Raw genomic sequence first — 12,566 nt, 5'->3', positions numbered from 1 at the left:
ATAAAAGAAATGACCCTCCCCTATTTTCCTCCGTGGTTCCATTCCATAAATACCGAACTCCCTAAACTTTCTCTTCCATATAGCCTATATATATAGCCTATAAGTGACAGGCATAGTTAGGCCCACACAGGAACATCTGAACAGAGTATGGGCAGAAAGTCCCATGGTCAAAGTGGGAGGCGCCTCCAAAGTTGGCTGAGAATGACAGAGCTAAGATCCTGTGGGACTTCCAGATCCAGACTGATACAAATGCTGATTGCTACAATAATTGACATCGGTGGTCGACAAACAGCAGAAGAAGGTAGCGGATAGACAGCAAGACCAAGAAGAATGAATACGGAAGCTTGGAAAATATCAAGGGCTTAGAGAGGAGCTAGAAAAAGATGAGGAAAGTGAAGGCAGCAACAGTTGTCCCAGTGGTAGTCGGAGCACTCGGGCAGTTACTCCCAAACTGGGACAGTGGCTCCAGCAAATTCCAGGAACAACATCTGAGATCGCGCCCAGAAGAGTGCAGTCCTAGGAACAGCTGATACTGCACAGAAGCCCTCAGGCTACCAGGCCACTAGTAGAGGATCCGAAGCTTGAGGAAGAAAAAGACCCCCTGTATGGAGCAAGTGGGGAATTTCATTTTGTATCGTACATGATAGTTCTACGTTGTTGGGTTTTTACCCGCCATATAAGCATTTGATGATGAAATCAAACTTCATGACAGGTCCAAATAGTTTTGCTTTACTTGAGGTCAAGGGGGAAATATTCATGCCACAATTATAATGCCTCCCTATGACAGCCAATGTAAAAACAACCTCTTAATGACAGTTTAATGTAACGTTAACACATAAAACTAAATAGTTTATTAAAGTTGGATCATTGGGACTGTCATAACATATATATGACAGGTTACGGTTGTCTAGGTTAATGTAAAGTTGTCATTACGAAGACATCGACAGGTTGTATTGTCTAGTTTAATGTCAAGTTCTCATAACACAGAGATTGTTGTCTTCCTTAATGTCAAGATGTCATGACAAAGACATCTCGGACAATGCTACCTTTGCATTAAAAAGTGTCATAATTTGCCGAATGACACTTAATGACAGTCATGAATACTCAAATGACTCCATGTTCATGACAGATGTCGTAATAATGACGGTGTCCGCTTCAGTCTTATGCACACCCCTTCAAATAAAGGTTGTCGCCTGTTACCAAGTCACATTCGGGGCCTCCCAGGACTCTTCAACAGTTCCTTTTTAATCAGAAATTCAACACACACAACAACTCAACAAGTTTATATTTCTTTATTTCCTTGTGTTTATATTGTTTTAATATTTATTGGATAAAAAAAAAATATTTTGATCAAACTTGGCGAAGGGCCCAGTGCCACTGCCTCCCATTGCTGCCTTGTTGGTTGTGAGGCAGTGTTTTCTATATTAAGCAATATAATACATTTTTTCCTTCTTTTTTGTAAGTACAAAAGTTCAAACAGGATCTTGATCATGACATGAATTGACAATAGTTGAACTACTTAGAGCATGACTGTGATTTTATCTCAAACAAGACATGCATGTCTGAATCAAATATAATTGAATAAACTTGATGAATTAGCATTTCCAGGAAATCACATGTTTTGACTTTCTGACATTTCAGGATTATCCCAACAATATAAAATCATACCAGGGACGTTTCCAGGGGCCGTGTGTGGAGTCGGTACAGTATGTAGGCCTACCGGTATGTTGTGGCGCAAAAGCTGCTGATTCAATGCCTTGTGTGTAGGTCTCAAATTGGATGTAACATTGTAGAATGTAGCATTTGATGTCTTTAAGAGCAAGTGGCAAAATAGATCCTTTATAACTTGCTCTTCCATGTATATAGATATGTATATGTATATATATATATATTGGATAGCAAGATACGAACTTGAACCTATAACGTATGTGACTCTTACTCAGCGATACAGAGAATTTACAGCTTTACATCGACAGTGCAGCTGCCCTTGATGTCTCTTTGAGAGGTGGGCATGTTGGCCGCCTTTGGCGGCAGAGTCTTCTTACCGGGCTTGTAGGGAACAAAGGGGAACTTGACACATATTCGGTTGTTTTTCTTCAAATCTGGAATCCTATGCAAGTAACACACACAAAAAAATCAGATCAGATTCTATATCTTTGAATGTTTGAAATCTTTGGTTAAATAAAAAAGGATTTTGTAGAAAAAACATGTCTACATTTCTTAAAGTAAGGAATTGAAAAAAGTTTGAGGTCGGTATATAACATTGGCAAAAGTTTTTAAAACATTTCAAACCAGCCCTAATCAATATAAGTGCACAAACACTTGACCTTCTAGGTAAATATCAGCCTCCTGGGCGTAAACTGCTGGGCCAAAGGGTGGGGAAATTGTTGTGAACCGACTGACCGACGAAGCTGTAGAGGCTGCTGGACCGCGAAGCGTATAAATATATTTCGAACTTAATTATTTTAGACATCTATCAATAAAAATGCCTGAAAAACATTTTTTGGTTGCAGCTTTAACTTGTTTCATATCATTAAAGGTGCAATATGTAATGTATTTACTGTATTAAATCCAAAAATGACCACAATATGTCATCTTTTCTGACAACAATGTTAAAGCCAGTATTTTCTCCTTTGAAATTTATGTTCCGGCGACGGAATGTCTGTTTGTGTTTTGGCCTGTGTGTTGGTATCAACTTCCCATTTTGACAGCCAGGCCAGATTGCCAAATATACCTGTAAAAACGCAAAACCAACAACCTTCAGGGTAATTTATCACAGCTACAAGGGACGGGGGCATTTTCAGTCATTTCAACATTTGTGTGAAAATCACATTGAATTATATAGAGTACTCTAAGTTGGTTACTCGCAGCAAAACAATTGAGACACAGCCAGTAAAGTGATCCTGACTGGTCCTGGCAACGCTTACCATTCTAACACGTCATAACTGCTAACGTTACCGGAGGACCAGGCAAGACTGTTTACGTGAAGCCTGTTCGGCTGACGTAGCCGACTAACGGTGAGTCATTTTGAGCCAAGAAAGTGTTTACTCAATTGCCCAGCCCTAATAAAAGGTGCAAGTCATTACTTTGTGCTTTTGTATCTTGTGTATACTGCAAACATTAACATATTACCAACTAGAGTTAACCCAAACAGACTAATACATTGTAAAGAAAGAAAAAACTACACACACACATACACACACACACTCAGCCGACTTCCAATGTCCCTCTTTCAACAGGCCACTTCCAGAGATAGTCAGAGTACACTCCTTCGCAGCCGTCTCGTGACGGGTTCATGAAAACCACCTCCCCTTCTGCCTCTCTGTTCAGTCTGGTTGTACCAGAAACCTGGAACACACAATATTTTAACAGATTATATGGTGTTAGAAAAACAGACCTGTCTTCAGCTTTGTGACGATGCATTTACCAGCTGAATCAAGAGGCTTTTAAAGACTTTATTTAGCTTAAGAAAGAGGAGAATGTTCTCAACACATAAAGGAACCCTCCATCCTTCACTTCATCACAAACATTCAACATCAACACATCTGGATATACATGGGTTTCACTGAACAGGAAGGGGATGAAAACGGTCATCTGAAAAGTAACTAAAGCTGTCAGAGAAATAAAAAAAAAAAGGAACAAATTTACTTATTGTTTCTATCTTTCGCTTGTCTATGGTCCAGACTGAAATATCTAAACAACTTTTGGATGGATTGCCCACGAACTTAACACAATCCGAGACTGGTGATCCTATTCTGGCTCAGTGGATGTACATTGCTTGGATAAAGCCCTGACATGATGTCCCTCCCCTTCTGATATCTCTGCTATTTCTTTTGCAAGGGCACCGTTGCTGCATCTGGGGCTTAGTGCGACCCAGGATGGCTATGAGTGGTTTAAAGAAATAAAAACAAGCCAGAGCGGTTTTGTCCCCTACCCCAGAATAGATAGGTGTTGCAGCCAGACCATACTGCAGTGCTGACACAGCGCTGTAGAGATAGGTCTAGCAATGCAAGACTAGGTTGTTGTGTATTTTGGTCTACTATTAGATCAATAGTTGAGATACACCTGATGGATTGTGGGTAACTTTGGCCTCGGTTGTTGGTGTTAGCCATGCTGTTGTATTAATAAACAGTTAATAGTCCATCGTTATCCGGTTATCATTGTCATATCTAGTAACATGAAAGAGGGAAGAATATAACACAGATATACATTTTTTTATATAAAATAGGTGACTCCTGATCTTTAGTGCCACTGGTCGGTAAAAGGTTTATCTCATCATGTGAAATATCTCAATTTAACACAGACATTCATGGTTTCCAGAGGATTCAACATAATCATTTGAATGATCTCCCAACTTCCACATTTGTGGTTTTGAATGAAATGTCTGAACAACTATTGGATGGATTCCATTAAATTTGTGCACACATTAATGCCCCCCTCAGGACAAATTATTGAATTTCAATTAGTCCAATACTTCATATTATTACCAAATACCTGCAAAACGAATGACAATCCCATCAGCATCATTTGTAGTTTAGTGCTAATTAGAAATGTTAGCATGCTAAGACACTAGACATTACTTATGAGCATGTTAGCATACGGAGGTTAGCATTTAACTCATTTAGTATAGGCGTCACAGAGCGAGCGGCGCTGTAGACTTAGTCTTGTTATTAGTCTATATTGACGACGTTTTATTTCCGGATTGTTCAGTTGTCGCCTGAAATTCTGCGGATGTCCGTCACCTTCCTCTTTCTTTTGAGTTGGCGTTCTACAAAATCTGGAGGATTTATGAGGATACATGGTTAACTGCTCCTCAGATCTCTGCAGGTAAATCCAGACAGCTAAGCTAGACTATCTGTCCAATCTTGAGTTTTCTGTTGCAGCGACTTAAACAACCTTTGAACGAGCACGTTCACCACCAAAACAAGTTCCTTCCAGGCTATTTTGCAGCGCGTTTATCCGTCTGAACTGCGCGCCCCAAGACGATTGTGATCGGTTTAAAGAAATGCCAAAACCAGAGCACGCTTTTTCTCCCATCCCGAATGCTGTGGACCCTCCTCAGCGCTGTGGAGGAAGGTCTGGAGACTATATTGTTATAGCGCTACACTGAGCCATATTCTTTTGTTACTAAGCTAGATAACCTGATTTTAGAGGCAGAGGTTTTTACTGACCGTGATGGTGATAGGAGGGTCAAGCAGCACGCACGCCATGCACAGCCAGGTATGTTATCGGTTTGTCTCTTGCGCGTGTAACTTGTTTGAAACCCTTCTAAGATGTCACACCCATCATGGGTTTATAGTAGGCCGGAGAACGTGGGACCTGAGAGGGACAGAGCGCTCTTCAAGAGACAAAAGAAAGAGAAGAGAGATTTTAAACATTCACAACAAAATTCCAAGAAGCATACAGTGTTTTCTCACTTCCAACCCTAGAATAACACACAGATAGTGTTTTAGCTGTTTTATTTGCCCACCCCTTTGAGATATATGTCTGTTTGTCTGCTGATATCTCCCCCCAAAATTCAACAGCACAACATCTCTGTCCAGAAAAGCCCCGTCCCGTTCATAGAAGATTCACCCCTTTCCCAGGCTTGCAGTAAGTTCCTCCTTCACCCGTCTGTGGTGGTCCCAGCTGGTAAGCGCCCAAGAAAAATAAACGTCATGGCGGTTTGGACGCTGATGTTGATGGATAGGGCATGGCAGCAGGGCTCTACTCTGCAGCACCAGCACTTCAATCTCACATCCTCTCAGTACTTTGGGGTGGTCACCTGCAACAGCACATACAATGAGAGAGCACTGAGACATTAGCTGTGTTCTGTTCCACAGTGTACTTCCTGTTCCCTGTTAAGGAAATGTCGGTTAAGGAAACTTTCCCTCATTTACCCATTCCTTCATTCGAACAACGTGCAACGCCCACCAACGCAGAGTATCGCTACTGGTAATGCGCGCGCCCCTGGTAACGTAAAACATCTTGGATACGCTATTCGCTACTTGTGACATTTTACCACTCACTGCACTGAAATATTCAAACTAAAACTGATACCATTTACAAACTTATTCTATTGAAAAAGTCTGTAACTTGTGAATAAATCTGATTAATGCAAAACAATTAGCCATAATGGTGTCATTCAAGCGCAGGCTCAATGACTGATGGGTAATAGTGCTAGGTGAACTTCCTTGTGAAGCGATCAGTACTTCCCACATTTCATATGTTCCCTTTTAACTGAGCATGCTTGTCTCCCTTAAGCAGTTTGATCTTATTTAACATGTCTGAATACCCTGTGCAGTCCACTCTCAGAGGGAACTATAGGCTTAACATTATAAAAGCACCTATTGATGAAGATACACCCACCAAATCAAATCAAATTTTTCTTACGCGGTTGATGCGTAAACAATGCTACTGTAAGAGCCATTCCAGCTTTGTGGATAAAACCTTAGGAGGATAGTGAAAGTGTTTATGCCTGGGAGGCTACTTCACAGTGCCACAAAAAGCATTTCTCCTGTTTTGGGTGTGCTTCAGTACCTAACAAGCAAACCACCCCCATCCGATAATTACAGGTAACAACTATTACAAAACGCTTGTTTGTTCTTGTAGTCTGAAATTATCTGGGAAGATGCATGAATGTCCTCTGAGGCAAATTTTGTGGATGTCCAATTCCTGTGCGCCCGAAGCGTAGAGCTGTGTCCAGGTTTCTCAGCAGTACGCTGGACGCTGCACCAGGTGAGGGTTGCCTTCGCCAGGGCAGTGCTTTGTCGTCAATCCTGTTAGTGATATTCATGGGACAGCGATATCAAGGTGTAGTGCGGTGGGGAGGGGCTGTAGCCCGGTGGGCATTGGCGATCATATTGCTGCTTGTTGCAGATGACGGTTCCTGATGGTACTCATCGGTCCGGAATGCCTCAGCACCGCGTGATCAGTCTGCAGCCCAAAGCGTGAAGCTGCTGGGCATGAGGATCAGCACCCCTAAATCTGAGGCCATGGTCCTCAGCAGGAAACCCCGGAGTGCTCTACTTTATGGGTGGGGGAAAGAAAGTCCCATCCCAAGTGAAGGAGTTCTGGCACTGGGGTCCTGCTCCAAGTGAAGGGACAGCGTAGTGGAGATTCAGAGAATTCCCAAAGGTGCAGCAGGGCTGCATTGGGAGCACTTTATCAGCACAGCGATCTTGGGGCAGAGAGCTGAGCCAGAAGGCAAAGCTTTTGATTCTTGCGGCTCTCATTTTCGCTCCTACCTCCACCTATGGTCACGGCAGGTTGGTCATGATCCGGAAAGATCCAGGGCACAAGCTGCTCTGGAATGCGTCTCAGGAGGGTGGTGGCTGGGTGCCTCCTTAGAGATAGGGGTGAGAAAGCTCAGCCTGTCCTGTGAGGAACTCGGAGGAGCCTTCGCTCCTTTATGGAAAAGGAGCTAGTTGAGGTGGTTTGGGTGACATCTGGTGACGATGTCCTCGAAGCTCCTCCCTAGGGAGGCTCTTTTCAGGCTGATGATGGGGGCCATATTACACAAAACTGACTCTGATGTGGAGATAGGATTCTGGTCATGCCATTGACGACTTTGAAATGTGGTCATTTCTTGAGTTTTGGGGCATTCTCTTAATAAAAGAAAATAAATTGTGGCTTGGAGCACCAGAATTAGATGATAAAGACTGCCACTAAATCAAAGGTAAAAGCAAAGAATGCTATATGGTATCCTATCTAATTGTTGCACCTCTCTTTCTCTCTTAAAAATCTGGGGCAGTGACCTCGCCATGGTTTTTTAGATAAAGACACATGTCGTATAAGCAATAGGATGCTTTTTGCATTTAGGAGTAATAAATCAAAGAGGCTAAGTTTATAGTTTGACCCACACTTTGTTAACCTGGTTTTAGCCTCCCATATATTGCTTTTAAATATGGATTTGCAAACTCCATTTGCCTCTTATCTTAGACCTTTTACATTTTCACTCTTCCCACTTTGTAATGCAACTGCTTTGCACAAAGCAAACTTCCCTGATAAATAATATAGTTTTATCTTAATTATTAATATTATTTCACTTCCAGTGAGGATGGATAGATCTCTCAAAAGTAAAATCTGGTAGGCCACAATTCAGTCTTTCACGCTTAGGAACCAATAGTTTGTCGTAAACTTAGAAGAATGGAGCTGTTTCGAGTTTTGATTTTCTAAATGCCAGCCAGGCGCAAGTCAATACAAGTTGATATTTCTAAAGGTTAGGGTTTTTTTGTGATATTTTTCTTATTAGAGACAATATATGTGGGTGGAGGGGAGAGAGATGGAAACAAAGAAGCAAAGAGGTCCCCTAATGGTGTTTCAAACCGGTAGTCGTTAGAGTTAGCTTGATCCTCGAAATCCCACCCAAGTCTTCCCATAAGTGTGGTTTAAAATAATATATAGGCCAACAAAAAAAAGCTTCGAATAACATAAAAAACATCCTTGTCTAATAGCTCTAAAGAGAAACCTCAGGAGTTTCCTGTGATGCGACCTCTTCAAATCATGAGCCATTGGCTGACGTGAGGGGTTGAGGGGGGGACGCCTGGGGCTACTACATCCCGGACTTCCCTCTCCCTTCTTCAATCACATCAGCCTTAGAGAGGTCTTCTGGTGGCTTATGCAGGAGTGCAGGCAGACCTCTCCCTCTTCTCTGTTCCTAGAATGTAGTGACTCAGTCAATATCCCAGAGTCACCATTGTAACTCACGTGCAGCTGCTTGTGACTGACCTGGTTTGTCAGGTGAACCCACCCTCTCTGTATTTGTAGCTGTCGGTGATGTTCCATCCTCCATTAGAGCCTGTTGGATCTGTAGAGATATTCTGACCACCTCAAAAGTCAGAGAAGATATTCATCTTTGAACCTATTGGGGCTTTCAAATCTGAACAGAGACACACACAAACACAAACCAGGAAACAGCCCAAAAGACCAAAGTTGTATTTTATTGCTTGACCTTCCTTTCTGTCTTTTTCTTTTTTTATTTTTTGAACAAATTCACCTTCAAATGTAGCATTGATTGAGCCTGCTTTTAGTCACTCCTCGACCAGCCAAGGTCAATGTAGCCTGTATTTCACTTTGCAAAGACAAATGGAAATGCTATTTATATCTGGTTTCTCCAGTTCAGGATGGCTGCACGACGGGGCTGGACACAGCAAACACCCACAGGAGAGACAGGTGACAAACTCAGGAAATAAAAGTAAATAAACTTTTGCAAAATGACTGAAATAATTTTTGACCATTTTGAAATTCTCGAAGCGATTTCATAAAAATTCCTCTTGGTGCTATCTGTCGTAAGAAGAATTAACAAGAGCGTAAAAGCAACTTTGGGGGTTCTTTTTTTCTCCAACAAATCATTGTCCATATAAAGTTACTCATAATTTCCTAAATAAATATGCCAAATTATACATTGTGTCTTAAAGGGACTCTTCATACAAGACTACCTGCATAGGCCAACCTAAACCACCAAATGCCCACTGAGGCAGGAACATCCCCACACATTTGGAGAGTAGTGATAAGAGAGCTGCAGCAATGGCAGCAGAGAAAAAATAAAATACAGATTTTGCTGGTAGACCCAAGAGTACAAATGCAGACACTGAAAATGAGAGGGCCTGAGAAAGTTGCAGGGATAAACAACGGTAATCTTGCTCTTCCGGTGGTGTTGGATCCAGAACTTGCCAACCGCCATATTTTCATTAATTTTCATGTAGGTCTGTCATTTCATCCACTTCTTCCACCCCATTATGAAAGTCTTGTAAACACAAAACAACCTTTCAGATTCTGGCAACAGTAGTAGATGCAGTAGAAATACAATAATCGAGTACCATTTAACATTATTTATTGAATATTATGACGCCTTTGTATTAAGAATGCTTTTAAGAATTTGTTTCGAGTGTCTTTTTCTTCCAATAAAAAAGTTACTAGTTTAAAACAGCCAAAGATTTTATACCTTCCCACTGAAACCAGAGCAATATGGCCATTTTCACACCCAAGCTAAACCTGCTGGGACAGCCAAAGATTTGTCCTACTCTCACCTGAAAAGTGTCCATGCACAGTGTCTGCATCTGTATTTCTTTTGTGTTTTAATAATATCTTCTAAATGTGGAAAAACTAAAAACCTAAAAAAATCAAGTTCTTCCTGAATAAAGCACAACATGGTAAACGATCCAAACTAGAACACTGAATTCTTGTGCACCTGATCTTTTGCCTTTGGTTCTTTTGTCAAAAAGATGAAGCTTCCATGTTCATATTTCTAGTCTCAATGGACCATGTGTTATTCACATGAAGAACATCTTCCAAAAGGTCCGTAGCGTCCATACTGCGCATATTAATAATGTTATCTGGTATCGAGTATTATGTTATTTGCAGGCCGCACATTTGACGTGAAGTCTCAAATATAAGCACCACCGTCAAAGTTTGGTATCAATATTACATTTTTCTCCAGTGTTTTATTATTGAAATTCATGCAGTTCAATTTCTTATTGTACTCTAAAAATGAAAGAATAGAACAACAAACAATTTAAGTTAAAAAATAAATCAGGAATCAATTTCTATAAAACCAAAATGTATTCTAAAATGCTTGAATTTACTCAAAGTTGCCCTTTGGTAGATATAACAGCTGAACACACCTGTAGCATTTTCTCACAGAATGGATTACCAACATTCTTCTTCAGAAGTTCTTCCCAATTTCTGTTGCAGAAGTTCCCAATAAATGTGTGGTAATTTGTGGTGGTTGCTTTGTTAATTTTTCTGCCAGTTCATCCCAAAACCAGCTCAATGTGGGTTTTTAAGCCTCAGACCTGCTGGCCACCCATGCTTTTAAGCTTACCATCTTTTTTTTTCTTTACATAGTTCTGGCATAACTTGGACTCATGGTTTTGGGTCATTATCTTGTTAGATGAACCTCACCAATCATGATACTAGAGAGTGGCCTGTAGCTGGCTGCAAATGCTGTGAAGTGCTTGTCTAGGTGCCTCTTCCCCTCTGTACAAATCACCGGACCCTTGCAGCAAACAGCCCCAGACCATCACGCCTCCTCCATGCTTCTGACAGTTGATGTTCATTGATTAACTGAGGAAAGATCCTTTCTCACTAATTGAACCTGAGAGACAAAATTCCTGCATGATGAACCAAAGATTTCAAAATACATTCATCGTCCATATAGCACCTTCTTTCTCCAGTTCTCTCAGTAGTCCATTAACCATGTTTCAGTGTTCTTTTTCATTCTGACATCTTAGTGCAATATTTCTGCTGACCATCAAACCTGCAGCTCCAAGTCTCTCTCTTTACAGTTGAAAACAGATCTGTTTATTAACACCACTATTAAGCTGTGTTGGTGCTGAATTCTCAGAAACTTGTCTTCTGATTCTGTTGTAGTTTGGGTCTGCTGTATTTTATCCCTGTCAGGATTCTCTGACCACCACTCTAAAAAGTGCCTTTGATGGTGAAGAATGACAGGCCTGTACTGACACTTTGACTTTCTCTGTTTGTTCTTTGTAGGAAAGCACCAACATTCTAAAATGTTACATTTTGTCTCTCTCTCTTCCTATTGTTAATTACATTTCATCACATGAGGTCTGCCATGAAGTGTTAGGCTGGTATTATAACTCTTTACGTGAAGTAAAGTTAGCCAGAATCATAATAGAGCTGTTTGGGAGCAGTTTTGTGAACTGTGTTTTCTCTGGAATTGTGTTCCTCTTTGGATGGACTCTGGCTTTTCATTTTGTAAAACGAGAATATGTACAATAAAACGAGAGTAATAAGTGAGGTAAAAAGCCAAAAAGTATTAAGAAAGCACTTCCTTTAAAGCTTTTGGAACCAAAACGCTGCCAGCTTTTACTATAAAGCGCCGAATAATTTTTTCTTGTCAAAAGATGCTGGTGGAATAACATAGCTCAATCAGTTACTCAAAAGTTTGAGGACTTACAGAGAGCAATAGTAGGTGTGTCGATGTTGACATGATAATAGTCGAGAATGGGCTACACTTTATTTTTGATAATTTTTATCCCACACTGACGATGCCATTATGCTAATTTTACCTCGAACTCGTTTTTTTTATCAAAGTCGAAACATATCCCTGGATCTCCTCGATTTAATAGCTTGAACTTCTGTAACCTCGAGTTCAAAATCCACGTCAGCACGGTTCTATTTGTGACATCAAATCGGTCACACAGGTACATGTCCATAAACTTCATCTGTGATGTTGTTACGCTGTTTGCATGCACAAAAATGGCTGAATGCGCGCTATCAATTGGTTGCTAACAATAGCTAATGGTTGTTTCAATTAAAACAATGGAAAATCCACTTTTAAATAGAACTTATCCAACCTGGACATTCCCAGTTCCAAGCCCGAAATTCCGAGGTAAATAGAACGCTGCATTAGCGCCAGTTATTGGTTTTAGGCCACTTTCACCATTTTATAGTTTGTTTCCATTTTCAGAAAACCTAAAAGCACTGTTCAACCGTACCAAACAAACAGACAGATTTAAAGTTGAGATTATTAGATGAAAATATTTCATTTATTTAAGTTTAGTTTGTGAGACCGTGTTAGCAATAATGCAACTGAAACGAAGCAATACCGATTTTTTGGG

This window comes from Perca fluviatilis, chromosome 4 (assembly GCF_010015445.1).
Source record: "Perca fluviatilis chromosome 4, GENO_Pfluv_1.0, whole genome shotgun sequence".
Taxonomy (NCBI): Eukaryota; Metazoa; Chordata; class Actinopteri; order Perciformes; family Percidae; genus Perca; species Perca fluviatilis.
The sequence above is the reverse complement of the archived record's forward strand: the minus strand, read 5'-3'. Positions refer to the sequence as shown.